This window comes from Pezoporus occidentalis, unplaced genomic scaffold, assembly GCF_034315485.1.
Source record: "Pezoporus occidentalis ecotype Australia unplaced genomic scaffold, CSIRO_AGI_Poc_V1 ctg86, whole genome shotgun sequence".
In the NCBI taxonomy this organism is placed as follows: domain Eukaryota; kingdom Metazoa; phylum Chordata; class Aves; order Psittaciformes; family Psittacidae; genus Pezoporus; species Pezoporus occidentalis.
This window is the reverse complement of record NW_026916220.1, coordinates 2,228,929-2,250,665: the sequence shown is the minus strand read 5'-3', so window position 1 is coordinate 2,250,665 and position 21,737 is coordinate 2,228,929. Positions and strand designations below refer to the sequence as shown.

Here is a 21,737-nt window from a genome sequence, read left to right as displayed (position 1 = left end):
TGAAAGGAAGAGAAATTCACTGAAAGAAAGAAACACTCAGGATGCCCTGCAATTATTATACCTCCTGTCTAAATATTTTTTTAAAATTTTAAAATATCCCAACATGATGACTCTAATTTTAATTAAAAGTTAATCCTAGTATTTATGTTAAATGAATGTCAAAAATGAGTAACATGTGAACTGTAGCACCGAAAAACTCCCTGAATCCCCCTTAATCAATTAAGGTCTCCCTAATAACTCCTTTAACAACACGTATCCATACAAAAAACAGAAAGGTAAGAAAAATGTAACAATAATGAGATTTCTCATACAGGTTTTCTTTTTAAATAAAAAGATAAAAAATGTGTGAAAAGTTTACCAATTTCGTCAGGAAACTGACCCATATTTCTTTTGATCCTTAGAATACAGGCATCTTCCGTATTTGAGGGTTTAAGCCTCAGAACCTGACACAGATAAAATATGTGTCAAGGAAGTTTTACTAAGCTAAAAGCTAAGATGATATTCTGACTGTATATATGCTTAACTAGTGAGCAGGCACTAGTAATTAGATGCCCCAGAGAGTCAGAGACCACCATTAACTCCACAGCTGGGATTTGCAGCAAGCATATATAATTCACGTGGGCTTCGTAGGTTGCCACCATGGAGAATATTTACCTCTTTTCATTGTTTTAACTAACATCTAACTGTAGATACATATGGACTGATTGCAGGGTAAGAAAAATAGTGCAAACAAAAAGCCCACATTTTAAATTTGGAATAATGATAATCTATTGAAATTCTTACAGTTAAGGACAACTGAAAAGTTTATCATTGTAATAATTTTTAATTATCAAAGGAAATAAATATGTTATTTGTAATTGCTTATTTAGATACATTTTCTAGTCTCTTAAATGATACCAGTTTGTATTCTTCCAATTCCAATAAATAATCTAAAATAATTTATTGAATTTCAGTTCTAAGAGCATTTACTGGATGCTGTTACTAGAATGATCATGACAGCTACACATAACATAGATTTATAACAGTGAAGATGAAGATATACTCAGTGAAATGAGAAAAAAAAGAAAAAAAAAAAGAAAGATTTTTTATGGCAAGAACACTAACTGCTGAATCCTTTAATGTCTGTGAAGTCACCAAGAGAACACTGGAAAATACTGAAATGCTTTTTTAGAGGTTATAATAGAAATTCATTCTTTTCAAACTTAAACAAGAAATGGGGAGACAGAGACCAACATGGTTAGAGGATATGAAAAGTCAGTATAAGCAAGAAGCAGGCGGCTTTTAAGTAACACAACATTCTGAAAAGGGGAAACATTGGGAGTCATAAAAAAGTTAGAAGATAGAAGACCAGAAGGAAGCAGTTGAGTGTAGTATTACAGAGGATATTTCAACCACTTATAAATTTTTCTTTCAATAAAGAATATTTGCAGTGAGCAGAAGGAAAGTAAAATAGTCCAGAAAGTGAAAAAAAAAAAAAAAAAAAAAAAAGCAAAATAGCTGTGGAAAATCCAGCAGAAGAGACAAAGAAATTGTAGATATCTTAACACCATGTTGCTTGGCAAATGAGAGGATAAAGCAATTAGATGTATTTAGAATTAGGATTGTTTGATTAGTACAGTCAGTGAATTGGCTAATGGGGATGTCAAGGAAAACGTTTTACATTAAAAGCTAAGCAATAGAATTTTTATTATTGCAAAAACTTATTCTCAAATCTCTGAATTAGATATTAGTGGACTTCTCTTTGGTCAGTGTTTGTGCTATCTGAAATGATGTTTCTGCCTCTGATGATTGCACCTCTGAGAGGACTGTAGACAATTCCTGGCAAATCCTCTCACACTTGAAGATCAGTAGGAACAAAGTTCAGAGCAAGACATTTTGCTGATCTTGCAAAATCAGGGAATGAAAGTATATATTTTTGATTCCCATTTACTGGCCAATTATTTGTTAAATACTTGCATATATACCAAGACCCTTACTAAACCAGAATATAACAAAAAAATCTCCTTTTTATCATGTGATCTGGCAATACTGGACTTACTAAACATTCTGTGACATGAGTGAGGACTTCTGGCAAAGCTAAAGTAACTTGCAGTTTGTGCTGTGTGACTTCCTCTTCCCCTTTGGATTAAGTAATCTGTAAAACAATGTGCTTAATTTAATTTTGTGCCTACAGATTGTATTCCAGAAATGTTATGCAATCAGTATTTAATATGCTTTCTTAGGGAGACTACTTCTATTCTGAATGCCTTGTTATTCAGAAACCATGTCTTACCAGTTTGTATTTTGCAGATTCAATCATCCCATGTTTTCAGTTTCCAAGTTTTCCCAGTATGACTCTCCCAGTATATTTTGAACACTCTCGTAATGTGATTGAAATGATTGTTTACACCTAAATTGTTTACTGTCAAATCCCAGAAACTGAAAGTTGAATTTCTTTCTTTAATGACTTTCATGACCAGTGATAGCAATGTACTTTTCACATGCATCTCCCAGACCACAGGCATCTGAGAGATATTATAATGGGCTCTGGAAAAATCAGTGAATTTTAGTCATTTTTATGGAAACCAAACAGGAGTATGATGGTTTCCATACCTGACAAATGCCACTGCATCTGAGTTTTGGATTATGAAAGGATGAAGCTGGTTCCATGTCATGTGTATTTCTAGGCAGAAATGTTTTCTTACTATGACTAAACCCAAACTTATTACTTCATATCTGTACACCTTTTTCCTGTTAGACTTACAAGGGAAACTATTTCTTCCTTCTTTCCCTATAAATATCCTCCAGGAAGGCAAATAAAATCCTTGACATGAAAGAATTGCAAGACCTTGAAACATACTTGGATTTTTCCAAACAAATAACCATATAGTGTATCTTGTCTATGCCTACTAAACTGTAAGATTACATCGTCTCCAGAAGAGACATTAATTCTGTCATATCCTGATTTACAACGAAAAAAAACCCATATAATTTCATAGATGAAATCTTATTTTACTTAAAAGACCTCTTTTTTTTTGAGTAGCTATTAAATAACTACAACTTTTATGTTTGAAAATCTGTGATGAAATGAAAAAAAATCTAGTCAATAAAGTAATCTGATTGATAAGGAATCTATAATGTCTTAAATCCCTCAAACACATCACTTTACGTAGTGATCTTTTGATATGCAGCGCAGAGAATTAGGCTTAATTTCCAGAAAAATCTTTTTTGCTTCTCACAGGGTGATTTGAAAGACTTTTGTACTTGCAGTAGAAGGCATAGATAACTCTCAAAATACTTCAGAACTTTTTTTTTTTTCAATTGTATTCCTTTGATTTATCCCAAGGCTTAGACAAGGTTGGTTTACATACATTTTGAAAGTATAGCAATGGGTTTGTATCCTGTCATGGAAAAGGGCTTCATGTTCAGTGGAAGTCCTAGAAACACAGCCTCCCAGGATGCAGCTGAACTCACAGGGCAGGGACCAGCAGTGCAGGTCTGTGCCCTGGACCAGAATTCTGCATTGCACACTCCTTTTTCCCTTGCAGCTTGCAAAGGACGTTAATAGCAAGTGGTGAGTGTAGTAGGTTATGACCACTCAGATGGTCTAACATGCACAAATTTCTGACTACGTTTTTGTGTAGGGCTCACAGAACTGGAGGCTTACTCAAAATCTGACTTGAAATGACTGAAAAGAAAAACTAGCTTTCTGCAGCCAAATTTAGTTCCAGATCAGTGGCCTGTGCTATAATCTAGTGCAGAGAAGGTGTCTGGAGTGTACACCTGTCGCATATTGACTTCTGCAAGGTTAAACATGATGTGTGAAGGGATAGAGCTAAACTTCTTAGATTGCAACAGATTAGATGTCTGCTTGATATAGCAGTTGACAATAATGTGGATTTCCTGTGACATGTATTCCTGTGATTTCTGCCAGGGATTAAATGAAACAAATTATTTTCATTGGGTGTTAAGTATTGAAGTAAGTAAACCACTGTAATTTCATTGGTAACTGAAAAAGTACAGCTAGTTGTGTTCAGATCTGTTGGATGGGGGATGAATACCCACTGTGCTTTTGTAAATACAGCATTTGCACAGGATTACTTAAATTAAGTCAAAACATACCCAGAATACTTTAGAAAGAGTGATCTGAGCAATCTGTCTGTGTGCTGGATAATGTCTGTCTTGTGTCTTGGAGTGCAAGAACTTTGATAATGTCACCACATGTTTTCACCCACAGGACATAGCACAGTGTGCTCCCAGTCGGGACTGTTGAACTAGAGCTATTTGTCAGTAGCAGCTATTATGTCTGTTTTTCTTTTAGTATCTTCACTGTCATATGAAGAACAATTGCATGTCTTACCTAAGGGAAACTATCACAATGCCATTCATCGTCTCTTTCTCTTCAACACCCTTCTCTCATGGATGATCTGACTGTCCCTAAAATCATATATTTTAGGGCAAGCCAGGGGACTCATATGCCCTGGATGGTCAATTGTTAACCATTTGATAGTGGCATCACATAATATTAGGAAACCATTCAGAACAATTTTTTTTTTTTCCTCCAAATTGTGATCTTGTGTTGTTCCTGTAAAAAATATGATTTTCATTTAAGCCAGCATCTTCCACCAGAAAAAAATCATTCACAGGAAATCTGATGTCTTCTAGAAGACAGTGCCAGACTCTTTCTCTAATAGAGTATTGTAGTTTGTGTAAAACCTTCATCACCCTATTAGCTGGGATAACATCTTTACACTGTCACAGTTTGTTAGTTTTATCCAATCCGTCAAAGAAACATTTGTATGCTACCTGGTGCTGCTTGCAATAACTGAAACTTGCATATAACTGACATATATTATCAAAGTGATGAAAACAGGTGCTGGATCTGATTCATAACTCTGATAAATCTTTTTCTTAAGCATTTCAGAACTGTAATATTCTCTATTTCCATAGAACTTTCCATGCTGTGTACTGTGAAGCCTAAAATTTCCCATCCAGGAAGGCAGAAAGCACAAGCTAAATGAAGACTCAAAGGTGAATTTTTCTTTAAAACAGTTTCCTTTTAATTTGGAGAAGACCAGTTACTTCTTTGCATATGTATACATATTTAAAAAAAATAAAAATTACTGAATAATAGTTTAATTACCCTTTTTGTCACTTTTGAATGTAAAGTTTCACTAGTCTTGGTGGCAGTGTTGTCTGGATCATTATGCATGCAAAGGCACAAGTTCCTGTAAAATACTGCCTGATTTGAAAAGTGTCTAGAGTGGAGGTTTTGTTTTTTTTTTTATATTCTTACATAAGAAAACAAAATCTTGTTTACTTTTACAGCTTTTTCCTGTTTTCTGTTAATATGTGGAAAGAATTCAATCATCTCTGGAAGCTTAGAAAAATTTTGAATTTCACTCTACTCCAAACAGATTTATCTCTCTCCAGAAGATTTTATTCTTGGTATCTGTAGCTGTCTGTCCAAAATATCTTTCTTCTAGATCTACCCTCTCAATTCTTTATTTTTTTTAATTCTCTCTGGGAGCAAAGTAGTTAATAAAAACTATGCACAAGCAAGAAGTAGTTTACTATCACAAGTCTACAATAAGGCCCTCATTCCTCTGCAGAATACTTATTTGACCTAAGATTAATTTGATGCCTTTTCTATTATTTATTAAAATGCTAAGTCATTTTTTAGCTCACCACAGATGATCACAATGAATGGAGCATGTTCTCTTTCCATGCTCAACCAGAAGCGACTTGTAGCTTATGATCCACTTCAGCAACAGTTGCCCAAGTTCTCTCAGAGGAGCTGAGCTTCCTAGCTAAAAGCCAATGGTATATTCTACAACAAGAAAAAAAGAAAAAACAATACAAAGAAATAGAATTCAGAGCCCATTGTGAAAAGATATAAAAATCCAGACCCATGGCCTATCTGCAATTTCAGCACTTACTTTATTCTTGCTAAAAAAACTCACCCCAAACCCACTATAAACAAAAGTTCCCCACTGACATTTTCCATTTTAAATTACTATTATTCGTCATTTAGATCAATTTCCTAGTATATTTCAGTGCATATTTCAACAAGTCTAATAGTATGTAATAATAAAAGGATGTCTGAATAATGGGTCAATATGCTACTTGCTGCATTATAACTTTAAATTATTCTTTTATAATTGAGGTGGTTAGAATCTATCCACAGCTTTAAGCATTTCCATGTGACAGCTCTGTCAAAATCAGAAAAGTTTCTGTATATGGATGTTAGTTTATCATTCAGTTAGGCAAACATCTGGAGTTTTAGTATCATATCATGTTTCTACCTCTTTTCACCTGAACCTCAAAGACAGCATATTACAAAAGGAGAAAGGACCAACATCCTTCAGATCAGTGAAGCCTTCTTTCTAGTTAACGGACCCGCATTGCTGAAACTTACCTAGTTTATAGGCAAAGAAAGCATGCTAATACAGTGTCTCTTAGGTCAGCATAGAGTAAAAAGTATCAGACTTGGAAAGATTAATTTTTTTCCAGCCTAGTCAATATGTGCACATGATTCTGGGGCAATAGAATAGCCAGTTTATTAGCTAACTGTACAAACAGTCCTCATTACTGCAATTATTCACTAATCAATAAAGTAGTGATTACTACTTTCCAAGTAATCATTAGTGTCCTGCCAAAGATTCACGAGCTTGAAAGGCACATTAAGCTGAGTATAAATACTTCCTCAGAAAAGTTCAGCTTTTTAACCAACCCCATTGCTTGGAACGCTTGCAGCAAAAGGGGTAGATATGTTAAGAAAAATAATGATGGAGACATTATTTTACAATTTTATAGTTATAAATTGTTATTGCTATTCAATTATTATACAACTTGTTAATACATATATAAAATAATATTTTCTATAAATTCACTACTTCTGAGGCTCAAGAATAAATAAATGACCACTGATTTCCACCTGACATCATCTCTTCCATAACAGACTGCTGATGTTTGACTTTTGCATACCTAGCAATTGAACAAGAGATATATGTTTTCTATTCCAAAGCAGAAATGGAGAAACAAATACTCCATCTGGAGTCACACAGATTCCTTCAAGACAAAAAATTGGCATTCTCTTGAATGCACAGCTGCTTTTGAGAATGTGAGAACTAAAACTTCATCCTGAAAGTTGGTGGTGGTGGGTGGTTTGTTAGTGTTTTGTTGGGTTTGGTTTTGTTCAGTTGTTTGGTTTTGAGGTTTTTTTTGTATGTTGTGATTATATTTCTCCTGAGCCTCTTCCTTTTAGATTAGATTTAATCTTGCCAGCACTCTCCACTGCTTAAATTCTAATATAATTCCTTTGCTCTCCAGAGGCTATAAAAATCAGAGTAGCCTTCTAGGTTCAGAAAGATATTTTTAATGGAATTTAGGCTAAAGAGGAGAAGAAAGAATGGAAAGTTCAACAGTCTTTTCTCAGCACAGAAGTGTTTAATTCTAAAGATTTTGCTGAAGGGAAAAAAGCCATACTACAGACTTGGTAACTCTAATTTTTGTTTGAGCAAAGACATATGTAACTAAGACAGAGACAAGAGCTCTCAACTTCACTCCATCTGTGATTCAAACTCACTGCTGATTCTGAGGATGATACAATTTTTTGTACAATTCTTTCAGTAAGTGTCTCAGGCAGACAGGATCATAAAAGTTTCAGTTTCTCATAAAAAAAAAAGAAGGGTGAGAGACTGTTGCTGATATTGACTTTTTTTTCCAAATCTATTTGTTTCATTTCAAGTGTTTGTATTTTACTAATGACTGTTACCCATGGCTCCAGATTGTTGACTTTCATATATTATTTTGTATTCTTACACTCATAGGAAAATAAAATCAGGATATGGATTACAGTAAGTTACTTGTATGACACAGAAAACCTGCAAAACCCAAATTCAAGGAGCAAAATTCAGCCATATGAAGTCCCAAAGCATTAAATTCCCTACTATGGAGACATCAGGGAAGCAACTTGTATTTTAAAGGGAATTTTCTGTCAGTTTCTAGACTATCCCAAGAAACCTTTCACTCTTTTTTTTTTCTTTTTCATTTACAGGAAAAATAGGTAAAAGTGTGTCTGGTATGGTAGGGAAGCATGGAGAATTTTATTCAAAGTGATAAGCAAGTCTTTGCTTTCTCCCAGCTCTAAATCTGCCTACCTGACTAATTGGTGTGACACTGAAGACGTCTTAAAACAAACAGATTGTGAACCTGCTTCAAAGATACTAAGATTGGTGAGGAAAGGAGGACAGAACCTGCTTTTGATTTCCAGCAATAAAGGGAGTTAAAGAAAACAACAAAGACATTCATAGCTTTGAATTCTCTGGAGTTGCAGGACATTTCTTTATAATGAAACTTCTATACTGAAATGGGAGAAATTCCTATTCTTCATTCTCTCTCTTCTACTGAAATTCTAAAAGATATTTACATCTCTAACTTTCATTTCCTGAAATGTTAATTTTTTTACTGTATATGACTACTTCTTGAGACATCAATTTGTTTTTTAAATATCTAGGTATCTTTAAATCTGCCCCAGTAATACATGTTATAGTATATTCCTTAATGTTTAAGATGCTTTGAGATACATCCATTAGTTGGCTAGCTGTTCATTTGTGTGATTAAATTTGTGTATCATGCTTATCGTATTTGATTTCTAAGGAACACAAAGCACTGTGAAAACAGCCAAAAAAATTTTGTATGTGATGCCAGTGATGTGACAGTGTGTTTGAAAGGATCAGTCTTGAAAGAATACAGGAATAATGGTCTGGGATGGTGGGAGTTGTGACTTCTGAAAAATTATCTAGTGGAATTTATCCTCTCAGTCTGTGTAAGAGCAAGGAAAATATTTTTTTTCTTGTCCATAAGTTGAGTCAAATAAAATTAATATTCTGGAGCTACTTTAGAAGAACAGAGTGAGCTATAATGGAAGGTGAAAGTCTGAATCAGTCTGAAGCGGCAGGGCTCTGTGCTGTGGCTGTATCAATGCTGATATTATAGAAAGTTACCTGAAACAGGAATATATGAGAAGAAGCATTCGAAGAAAGATTAGTGAGCTTCTGGGGAAAGTAAATTATGTCTGGCACATTCTTCGCTAGGGTGAGCTGCTGGCTAATAATGAACCTGAGTAAAGAGAGGATGTGGGTCAGAGACTGAATTCAAACACCACTGAAAAGAAAAACCTGCTCTGGGGATTTTGATTCCAAAAACTTTTGCTTAGTGTGGTTGTTATGCCATGATGTTTCCATCAACCTTCCTTCCATAATGAGTTGGAAGGACTTCTGAGGAGCACTGTTGGTAACTAGAGGTCGAAGCTGAAAATCCTGTGTAGGAAAAGCCAAGGCAGTTGGCTGTGTATTTTCCTTTTGTTCTGCGTGGTGCCACTGGAGATACGTAAGATAGTTTAAACAAGATTTAGTAATTACAGTTTACTGAAGAAATTAAATACATGCTGAAAATAAATTTGCAATTCTCCCCTTAAGAAAACACATATGTGTGTTCACACACAGGGGTGTGTGACTGGAGTTGAGTTGTCTGGGATTTTTTTCTGAAACTGTTGAACTCTTCAGGAGTTTTAAAACACTTGCTCTCTTCCTTCCACCCCCAGTCCTTTCACTCCCTCTGATTTTTGTGGTCACAACAATGCCATTATGCTAGTTTCAAGTAACCATGACAAACAGTTCTAATTAAGACATTTAAAACAACAGTTTTATTGCAAACATACGTGAAGCCAAATGTGTTCTTAAATTAATTTTCCACTGCTCTTTTGTGCAAATTAGATGGCTTCAGTCATTGCAAGTGTGATTTAGGAAAGTTGGAGTCGTTGGAACTCACTGTTTTGTGACAAGAGGATGCAATCCTTGTTTATTGAAGTACATGTGCTGGTAATATGTGTTTACAAGGAATATATTCAGTTTGTTGAAGCTTAATTAAACTAACATAACTATGTTGCATTATACTGGTTAAAATATTTTAACCTAAGGAAGTGGATAACCATTGTCTTTCAAATGTAAAATACCCTGTCTTGTTAATTCAAGAATTAAAAAATTTATTCAGTTAGCATTTATGGCATGACACAGCTGTTTAAGTATTGTTGTAAAGACCAAATAACGTTTTCAATATTATTTTTTTTAACATGTTTTAAATTTAACCGTTTAAATTTGAGATAATGTGTTTAAATCTGCTTAGTAAATATTTCATTTCTGTAAGTACACTTTTTGGTGATACAGCTGTCTGAAATCAAGACTCTTGAACTAAAAAGAAAGGTTTTATCTAAAACAAAAAACTTGTTTAAATATGAAATGGCAGTTCAGGTGTAGGTCTGCAAATTTGGTTTGGCAATTTAACCTCAGCATAGCAAAAGTTAACAGAAGTCTCCTAAGTGCTGTAGAAACCACTGGCTTGGATTCAGTGTTCAAACTCCCTATTCAACATTTAGTGACAAGTAAGCATTTTAGAGGCTGGTCTTCAAAAACTCATTTGCTAAACTGGGAAGTATTTTTCATCTTCATCTCTATTTCTCTCTATAAATTCAGTGATTTGCTCCAGGCAACACTTCTCTCAAATAGGAATCTGGAAGAAAGGCATATGTGCAAGATACTTGTCCCACTTTCATTCACACAGAGATATGAGAAACTTCTTTCATTAAAACTATCTCTCTGCCTGAAGAAACTTAAACTCAAACTGTCCTTCTGGGGTAAGTGCTAGAAGCCCGGTGTTTCAATTTCTTGAGTGAATGATCCTTGTGCTGGGTTTTGAAAGACTTTACAGCAGTTTGGTTCTCAAATCCCTAATTGAAATGAGTCTAATTTTGTATGGTATAAACAGGCAGAGTTCCATCTCTAAAATCAGTACGATAATGAATGAAAGATGTTAATGACAGGCAAGAGGGAGTAATCTTATTTGCTATGTACTCCTATTTTAAAGTGATCCACAGCCCTACCACTTCCAGCTCAAGAAATGGCAATAATTGCTTTCCCAAAGCAACTCTATCAGAGCTCATAGTAGAGTCTTTTTCTCTCCCCTCCTCAGCACTTACATCACAGTTTGTGGCATCCTCTCCTGCTTCAAGCCCCAAAGTGCCTAGGTACATCGACAGATGTCTATCTGAGGCCCCTAGGGCTTTCCTGCAACCTTCCAGCTGTTGCTTGCAGAAATACAGAATGAGGTACAAGCCTTCAGATCCTCTCATCTGAAGATTTATTTAACTAAGTTTTCTTCACTTTTGTGTCTTTAAATCTTGGGAATGGCTTATATATACTTGCTTAAACCATTTGTGTGTAACTTAGTGGCTACAGCAATTGACTGTGTAAAAGACAAGACCTATGGTCAAGTCCTGATTAGTTAAGAATAAAATTTCTAAGATTAGAAATGAGTGGTGGAGGCTTCTTTGAAAATAAATGCTTTTATCATCATATACATGTGGATTCTTAGCCCTGGATATTCTTTCTAGATAACAAGTATAATTATTCCAAGCGTTCAAACGATTTCAACAGAAAAGATGAAAAGCACAGTATGATTTCCACAGTTTCAAAGATCAGTGCTATGCTATGTCCACCTGCACAATGGTACACAGAATTTGCTTGCCATCCCTGTGTGAATAGGAACAAACTGCAGCTGGCAGAACTCCTTTGGCAGCAACTCATCTCCAGCTGCTCTCTTGGAGACTATGGGTCTATCGCTCCACTCAGCAACGCAACTCATGTCTATTGACTGTTGTATCTTGCCAGAGCATTGTTGGGCTTGCCCAAAATACCAACTAAATTAGGTGCCACAACACTGTGACTGATAGATCTCTTACAGATGTATAGGCCAATAAAGTTAAGGTGGTACAAGATCTGCAGTCCTGACAAAAAGAGATCAAGGGAAACATCATTAGTTTATACTTGCTATTAATTGTTCCCTGTAAGAGTAGTAGTATGTGAACATCCATACCAGATAGCAAGTACAATCTGACAATATTGCAATCATTATAGCACACAACAATAATTATTGTGGGAAAGGATTCATGAAACCTGATAGAAGATGGCAGATGAGAACGAGCTACCAGAATCAGAACATTTTCTCTGATTTGCAGTCTGTCTACAGCTCATATTTATGAAAGGAAGAGGAAGAGACCAAGAACAGGCAGCCTGCTTTCCTATGTATAACAGGCAGTTACTGAAAATCTTTGCCATGTGCAAAGATGTACAAAAAGGAAGTAAATGCTTGCATCAAGTTGACTGAGAAGCATTGAGTATATTGTATGTGCAGTGCATCACTGATTCCTCATGTGCAGTACACTTGAGCTGTATCATCACGGCATATGGTGGGCCTGGCCCACAAATTTATTCATGAGAGATTCTGTGGCTTGAAATGGAAGCAAGCTTGAGGACCATTGCCACCTACCTCCTTGAGAAATGAATTCTCCACAAAAATGCAGATTCAAGTCTCTTCAGACATCATTATCATATCAGAAATTTCCAGGTATGTCTAACAGTGAAGGGTCTAATTAATTTTAACATTAGGAAGTCAAGACAAATTTGCAAAACCAGAGGTTTTCTGAAGGTCATTATCTAATTCAGTAGACCTGAAACTTGATCTGTGTATGTCAGCCGACAGCTTAGATATTTTAATATATTCAGGGAGTTTCAGTTTTATGGACTTTAAGGCAACTTTGCTCCATCAAGACAGATTCCAAAGACATCCATGATCTCTTCTCATCTGAGTACACTTTGGTATGGATTGTGAGCAGAGCACAAGTCAGAAAACTATTCTTGTTGCAAGTCAGAAAACTATTCTGGTTGCTTGTCCTCAAGCCTCTATCTTTGTGACAGAATAGACCTATCCAATGATGCTGCTAGACATACATCTAACTCCAGAGAGAAATGAGAATAAACAAAGTCTGAGCATTCTGACATCAACTCCATCTTGTATGACCCGTGGAACGGAACCTGGTAGTCATTGTAAGTTGCAGGAGGTCTCTTACGCCTTTCACAGAGAACCATGCTTCCAGAAGAACAGCTTAAGGCTAACCAAAAGCAAATACCAAGGACACGGCTGTATCCCTATGTATTCTCCTATGAAAATAACTAACAGGAGTTCACATCTGCTATAGAACCACTCCAAGACAAATGCAGGACTATTAGGATTTAAAACATTGCTAGACATGGTGAGCTGTTGCATGTTTTGACTATGAGTGATCAGAGAATCCACTCAAGATGCTGAAGACCATAAAATCTTCCTAACTAAATTCAGATATATGCCTTTTGCCTCATACGGAAATGTCCTAAGGAATCAGAGGAGGAAGGTGTGGCACTGAGCAGGAAAAAATACAACTCTTAAAGTCACAAGGAGGAGACAGTGGTGTGATTTTATAGCCTGAAGAGTAGGACAATGACCTGCTCCTCATGTCAAAAGACTGTTCTGTACATTATTCAATGTTTGGTAACATACGTTCATAGATTGCCATTAATTTTGATTTAAAGTATATGCTCTTATTTTATAAATCTGTTAAAGATTATAGCTTAGTCATTATGGTTATATGAATTCCATTTTTAGTGTAATTTAAAATTTATTCCTGTAATCAATCTTATTTTTTTTTCTTGATGTGTTACCTTGTATCAACTTGCAATAATATAGAAAAAGACTCAGAAAGAAAAAAAATATTACAAGTATGGACACACACAACCTCATTTTATCATTTTTTTGAGGACTGAAAATTCCACCTGAATGAGAATCAAGTCAAAAGGAACAAAACCAGACAAATAAAATAATTTTGGGAGACAGCAGTACTACCATAAAAAAAAAAAAAAAAGAAAAGAGTGACTCTGTGCCTGATGCAAGAAGATTTTTTACTGAGTAAACCTTTTCAGGTCTTGACTGTGGCAGAAGTATGTTACATGCCAGCTGGAATAAAACATGAGTATTTTGGACATATTCCAAGGAATTACACGCCAGGATATTGAAAGTTCCAAGCATCCCATCTTGCCACACAACTGAGCCAACATTTTCCCCTCAGTCACCGTTTTGTATGTAGAAGCAGAAGTGTAAGAATGGAATAGAGTTTGGTCTTAGCCAAAAGTGAATGAGTGATGTCTATTTATTTATGTCCTCATATGTTTCCTACCACTGAGTATTAAAAGTGTCAACCAAATATTTAAGAATACTGACTGGATTGACAGAATGTCTTCTCACTTTAGACACTATTACTCTCAACTTCAAAACTTATCAGAGTATGGCAATAATATTTGAAAAGTTTAACAAATGATAAAAATATAGACTGCTTACAGTTCCATTTCTTATTTTAAAGTTTTAAGAATAAAACAATTTTTAAAAGATGATTCCAGACCATCATGAGACGTGTTAGCTTTACCCTACTGGTAATGAATTGTTGCAAAACCAATTTTGAGTTTTCCATAGCTTGCAAATTTTAAGTCCACCATTTCAGAAATTTTAACCACTTAAGCTAAGGGAAAAGAGATTAACAAAAATGTAAGTATTCTCTTTCACTTATTTCCACACTCAGTTCTTTTGTCAGGTGCCACCCAAATATGAGTCTGTTGGCTCCCAAAGATCTGTATCTGCAAAATCTAGGAATCTAAATATCTGTTATTAAGGATGCTCAGAAGTCTTTAAGTACACCATATCTGTATGTAACAACAGAAGACTGTCTCTTCTCTAGTGGCCTATGACAGCCTCAGTGAATGCTGACGTTAATCATAGATCATAGAATGGATTGGGTTGGAAAGGACCATCTAGTTCCAATCCCCCTGCCATGCGCAGGGACACCACACACTAAAGCATGTCACCCAAGATACTATCCAACCTGGCCTTGAACACTGCCAGTGATGGAGAATTCACAACTTCCTGGAGGAACCCATTCCAGTGCCTCACTACCCTCACAGTAAAGAACTTTGTTATAGCTAACCTAAACTTCTTTGTCTGTCTCAGTGAATTCAGTACACACAGGCTTCTGTGTGACAAGGTCCATTCATAAGTCCATAGAGCTATTTGCAACAGGTCGGGGGAGTAACGAGTTTTTGGGCTTTCTTGAAACTTTAGAAATATCAGTTTCCAATTTGTAAACATCCATTAAACAGGCATTCAGATCTTGTGTGAGTCTGATCCTATAAAGTAGAACTTCTTGCTATGAATGCAAAATCTGAGCTCTAATCCCTGTCATTGCCACAGGACAAGGGAGTAGCTCAATGATTAAAACATAGCTAAGAAAGTAAATATTTTAACAAGTACTAAGTAAAAGCAACAATAAGAACTTAAAACCCTGACTCCCATGGTTTATCATGCATATCTTTTGTAAGATAAAAAGTAAACAGAAACTGAGCTACCAAGCCTTCTGATGTCTGATTTGGCAGTGCTGCAACAAAACAAAACTGTGTGACCTTACTCCAAAGGCTACATAAAAGAGGCATGGCAGATAATTCTGTACAGAACCTTTTCATACTATGATTTGAGATTCTTGCCTTTGTATCTGCATGCATGTGAAGTCCTGTCAATGGCAGTGTGGAATCAAAGAGATGATTTTTTTTATATTTACCTCTGATTATTGTTCAGCTTATATTCATCTTTTACCCCTTAGCTTGGTGAGCGCAAAGTCAAAATCTCTGACATGCAAAAAACGTTTCAGCTGTAATAAACTGCTGCACTGCAACAACAGACCTTCAGTAACTGGAAAGTCTATCAACTTCAAAAGGCATCACATAAAAGCCAAGGTTTGATAAAAATTTCAACACTGCAGAATAAATGATCATTGGAGAGGATCCTGGAAATGGAGATGCATTTTTACCCACTTCTTCAATAAACATTCACAATAATTACATTTTTCCTCTTGCAGAAAATAGAAGTAAATATAAAAAATCTTAAAGCAAAAGCTACAGGTTTCTGTTTGTCACTCTACTGATTGAAATTACATAGACAAATTAACTCACAAATTAACTCTGTTATGCGACCTGCACAACAGCAGAAGGACTTCTGTTTTGACTTAGGGGTGCTCTATGAGAACTGGCCAGACTGTTGGGTTGATTATCCATTTTAGCAGATTACATAGGTTTAGGATTGTAGTTTACTTCTGCGTCTCCAGTTTAAGCAATTTCCAAAGCAGAAGGTCAGCGTTGTAAAATATTTATGGACTCTTTAATCAACACTTCCTTCCAAACAATTTGCAAAATTGAAGAGAGTTTTAAGATGTTTCTAGAACCCTGTGTAGTTCTTCCTTTGTTGTTTGAATAATTTTTTATTCAAATACTGACAAGATTGTTAAAGTCACAAACTTACAAGGCTGAATTATACTAAATGGGGTTTATTGTGTTTGTTAGGTACACTACTGATGCATTATTATTCAAGTGCCGAAAAAATAATGGAAATTATCACAGAGACACAAATGAACCTCTTTATCTTAAGCCTTCTGATCTTTTCCAAATTATCTCTAGATGAAATATGAGTTTGTGTAAGAAACTTCAAAATAGTGTTAATGACACAAATAAGGTATCTTCAAACATAAAGTGCATGAGCAGTAGCAAAAAACAAAAATTCAGATTGTTCTTCCTTTACTAATCTCTAGATACCAGAGTAGCCTAGGTGTGCTGTTCCTGTATAAAATAATGCATATTTTAAAGCAAGGGACAAAACCCAGGATTTTCCCCACCTCTCAGACTGTAAATGGTATGCAGGAATTTCCTTTCATTCACTAATGTTTTTTTTAAAGTTCTTTTCAGAGTAGAGTAATTTCATGTAAGAGCTAAAGCAAGAATATTCAATGCTAATAAAAACCAGCATTTTCAATGCTAAAAATAAATAAAAATCATAGGGAATTTTACGGCAATTTACTAAATATGGTACTTCACTCCTGTACCGAAAGTAATTTAGTTGTAGTCATTGGCAGGATAGAAGTGTTCAGCAATATGATTTTAGAGTGACTGAGTTGAAACCTCAGGAACAGAAGTATATGTGCATTGGGTAAGACATAAGGTCCTTTTATCCCAGTAAGCAGTGTCTGGTATTGAATTACCACAGAACCAAATGACAGTAGCATAAAAACAAAGCACATCCCTGGAAACTAAAATACGGAGTCTTCCTGTGATCTGACTTTGTTAGAGAGAAATTATATCTTTCTGCTAAAAGATAAGATTGGACATACTGAAGAGGGGTCACAAAACAGTTTTACAGAGGTTTAGACCAAACTGTCTCACTTTTAAAGGAGGTTTGTAGACTGTGGGTTAGGCCTTCAGGTAATATTAGTCAAGCATGTTAGTTAACTATATTTAATTACAGGGGCTTTTCTGAAGGCAGAACAGGCCTGGTTTTCTCTCTACATGTTACCGAGTGTTTAATAGTTTAGCTTGTCAAACAACGAGACTGGATTTGAATGGAAAAATTCAGTCTCATTTGGATTCACTTCCTAAGCTTTTGCAACATTATAACCTGATAAAAAACCCCAAACAAACAAACAAAAAAACACAACAAAACCATAATAAAGAGTAAGGCAGAATTGCCTTTTTCTGAGTGTTACTAATTTTTCCTGATGCTTGCTAAAAAGATCAGAAACTATTCCCCTGTTTTGAAAGAAAACAGATACTCAAGATCGTGAAAAAGTTAAAGCTTTATCACTGTGTTAGTTTTGTACCTTTCTGCTGAGATAGCAATCCAGACTGCATAGGCTCTACAGCTTCTTTTTCTGAACCAGTAGCTAAAAACTGACAGGTTATAACTACCGAGGAAGCAAATGGAACACTTGGTTCTGAAGATTTCTGTTAGTAATAGCTCTTACCTAGGATAAGGGGAGTTGTGAGTTTTCCCAGCACAGCTGCAGAGAACTGCAAATTCTCTGGAACAAATCTGAAGCTGGTGCAAGCAGAACAGACGCTCTGAATGACTGGTGGACGAGACATCTGGATATCCCCTGAAAATGTTACTTCTTTGAAAACACCTAGAATGCTTACTCAAAGCCACATTAGGTAAATGTATGTATTGGTGTGTGTCACTGTGCAACTGACATTTTAAAGACAGGTCATAGGTTCTGAAAGACTGCTAGAAATCATGTAACTGATCCCAGGTTAATTGACTGTGGGACTTTTCAAGGAGATTTTTTCATAGAAAATACTGCTTAAAAAACCCACAGAAACAAACAAACAAACAAAAAAAAAAACCAAACCAAACCCATATTGGAAAAGCATTAGTGTCCAAATTAATAATGAATGACACTGATAATATAACAATCAGTGAACACTGAATAGTAGAAAGATCACATATTTTCAATTATAATTATCTGAATTTAGGAGAGGAATATGAGAATTTTTTTCTTGGAAGTTTGGAAGATTCTGCCTATCAGATTCTGACTGATTGGGTACTTGGGTTTGTAATGTTATTGGCCAAGTTCAATGAGGCATGGATAGAATCAGCATGTTCTCAAACCATTGCCTGGAGAACAGTCAGTATCTCACGGGACTACCTGGCACTCACACAATCCAGTCTTATGTTCATCAGTTAGTAATGGATCCTTCCTTTTTATGCTTCTGGCTTCTTTTTCATAGTTTGCATTATGGCTTTTAACATTATTTGAATCTGGACAGTAGGGGAAGAAGTGGCAGAGATTCATTGTCTGCCAATAGATAATTCATCAATTTAAACTGAAAGCCTCAAATGTGTGAATGTTCACCTTTGCTTTACAGTGTATGACAGAAAAAATAGTTTTTTAAATGCAGTAGCTAGAGTGGGCTTTGAGATAGAGGTTCTATAAATCCACTGTAGGCCTGCAAGTTAAAGAATTGCATCTTTTACCTTTGTATTCTTGATACTGTACTCATGATACTGCCCTTTTCCATGTCTGGGTTACTCATTTAATCAGCATTTTCTCTCTCTCAGACTATTCTGATTGAGATGCCTTAGGAAGGAATCCAGCCAGTGTTTTTCCTGTGTGCTCCAGATGTTTGCAATAACATACTACTGAAGTGAGTGCCAGCAGTAAAGGGATATTCCTCCACAGGAAATACTTTGCATCTGACACCAACGAATAGCTCCTTAGGGAAAAAAAAAGGCACCAATTTGTTAGCTAGCAGCTAACCAGTAAACAGAAGAGTAATCTTGGTAAAATTAGATTAAGTATGTAACTTCCAGTAACTGAATTTGGAAAACAAGCAGAAGGAATTACTAATATAAACTACTGCTTTAGGTTTACTGCAGAAATATTCAGCCACCAATCTCCTTTTAGCCTCACAATCATGCTTTTCAATTTTGAAGAGGAAATAAATAAACTTCTCTTTTCAAGCACTTACGCGGAGTGTATTGGGCTGAGGAAATAATAGAATAAGTTTATCTCATATTATTCCTGTACTTAAAAAACATTTTGACAGATATTTTCAAGAGAGATGAATAAGAATGGTATAATCATGTTTTTTCTTCCCTGACCCATTTGCTATTTATTTTTTATCATATATATTATTCTATTGATTTATATGTACAGTCATTTTGTTAATTCTTTCCATCAAAAAGTGGACATTGAATTTTTATTTTGAGAGCAAATACATTTCTGAATCTTTCAATGATGTGTATGCATATTTTAATATTTTCCATACTCTAAAATAACAGATTATTTTCTTTTCATACATGAAAATAATTTTTTTTTTAGTTTACTTGCCTATCCAGTGCATCATTACTAAGTCAAAGCATTGCACACACAATTATTTACACAATGTTAGATGCCATTGTATAATATGAATGGACAAACCTCATATAACTTGGACAAAGTTCATATTATCACATCACCTCTAGGTATTTGTATTTTGACTGAATTTGGTTTTATCATCCTCTTTTACTAAATTCATAGGCTCTTGAATTTTACACTGAAAACTGACTCTTTTGAATATAAAGAAGTCACAGGTATAACTGATACTCATGCAAGATGCTCCATTTCTTTCTCTAGGTACTGAGGGGCTAGTTTGCAGAAAACCTTCACCAATACGTAAATCCTTATGGGAAATATATGCGGATTGTGTACTTGAATCAAAGCAATTACGAATTCATACTACACATGCATAGTATTTTGCTATACAATTTTAAATCAGTATCAAGAAGAAAAATGTAGGAGAAATAAGACAAGAACTTAGAGCATAAAGTCACCTTGCCTTAACACTGACTTTTGTTATGTTTGCTAGTTACCGTTTGGAAACAACCAACTTAACTCACAAGTATGTAGTTTATTTTGTGAGTTCCTGAGTTTCCTTTCTTTTCACTTTTTAAATAAGTGAAATAACATAATGTCATTTAATATATATACCACATTTTATAAAGCACTTTTAATTTTTCCCTTTAACTGAAGAGTCTTTCAACATCCATCCAAAGGAACTACAACTCTATAGTTTGGAGTGTAAGCAGCCGAAGTGAGTTCCTCAGCACAAGTGTTAAATAATTGTTTAGGAATTCAGAAAAGAGCACTATATTCAGTTAAACATGGGAACATTTTGGAAAGAGATTAGTCCACTCTTCTTTTAGGCTAGAAAAGTTAAAAGATGGAAACCTGTGTTTAATAAGTACCTGGAATAGAAGTTATAGGCATTGTACTATAGCTTAACCCATTGTTTTAATTTAACTTATGATTAATTTTGAAGATTGAAATGGGTATTTAATTTAGTAAGTGTCCAATACACAAACCTGCAGCAATTCAATTAGGCTTTCTTTCACAATTTCATTTGGGATGAAAAACACATGTTCACCGGTTTAGTGCTTCCCTATCTTGTATGTGGAATATTTCCTTTAGGGACAAATTTAAAAGAGGGAGGGAAAATAAGGTTATATTTAACCATTCCCAGAATTAGTTAGTTCAGCTAGGTATCTGTTTGCTTTTAAAAACCTTGATTTTGTTTGGAAACTTTGAAAATCTTTAAAAAACAATCTGAACATTTGGATTAAAAATGTCATTTGTCCCAGAAGACTTTGCTCAACTTTTATCTTTGATAAATAGCCCAAATACCAAACAAAATGGTTTCAACAGGCAACAGGGAATTAATTTTTAATTAATCTATTTGGAATACTAGTGACTTGCGGAAAGTTGGATGTAGCTGTGGGATGTAGTTTTACACACATTGTTTGTGTAAGTGCTCATTTGGTTTCTATTCTCATGCAAGAATGTATATGAAGGCTTTATGATAACGGTATCAAGGCCTCACCAGTAGGTAAGCATTTTTAAAAAATATTATTTTATTTTTAATAAGGGAGAAGTGACTAAAGGTAAAACTAATTACTGACATGACTGGTCTGGGTGATTCTCATGAAAAATGTGATTCATGTACATTTTATGATCACTCAATGATTTCCTGCACAGTTGCCAACTTTCTTTGTGACTCCACACATATAATAAATAGTATAAATTAAATAACATGATAAAATGACTGCAATCTGTGTGTGGTTGTGTGTGTTCAGTTCATTCTGTTTGTAACACTGGACTGAATACGGGATATTTTTTCCAAAAGGAAAAGTGCCATCTACTGAATCACCAAAACAAAATTTTGCAGCATCTTGAGAGATTTTCCTGAGACATGTCCTTTCCAATTACTGATAAGGCCAAGCCTTAGACAACTTGTGATCTTTAATGAGATCACAGCTGGCAATGGTATGGTTGAGCACCACATTACTTCACTTAGAATTTATTTAATGTGTGTTGCCTTTTTTTTTTGGGTGCTTTTTCTGGATTAAAAGGTGTTACTGGGAGATCAGTGAACCGCACTTTAAAGACATTTAAGCTTTTACTTAAAAAATCTTTATCCCCC

At 35.1% G+C, this 21,737-nt stretch overlaps 1 long non-coding RNA gene across 1 annotated transcript; it reads left to right on the top strand.

Moving 5' to 3' along the window:
- The first annotated feature begins 3,303 nt into the window (after positions 1-3,303).
- Positions 3,304-20,852, top strand: LOC134156413 (uncharacterized). Its single transcript, XR_009961903.1, has 4 exons — positions 3,304-3,553; positions 4,930-5,010; positions 11,011-11,146; positions 18,838-20,852. It is a non-coding gene; the product is annotated as an uncharacterized LOC134156413 (long non-coding RNA).
- The last annotated feature ends 885 nt before the right edge of the window (positions 20,853-21,737 follow it).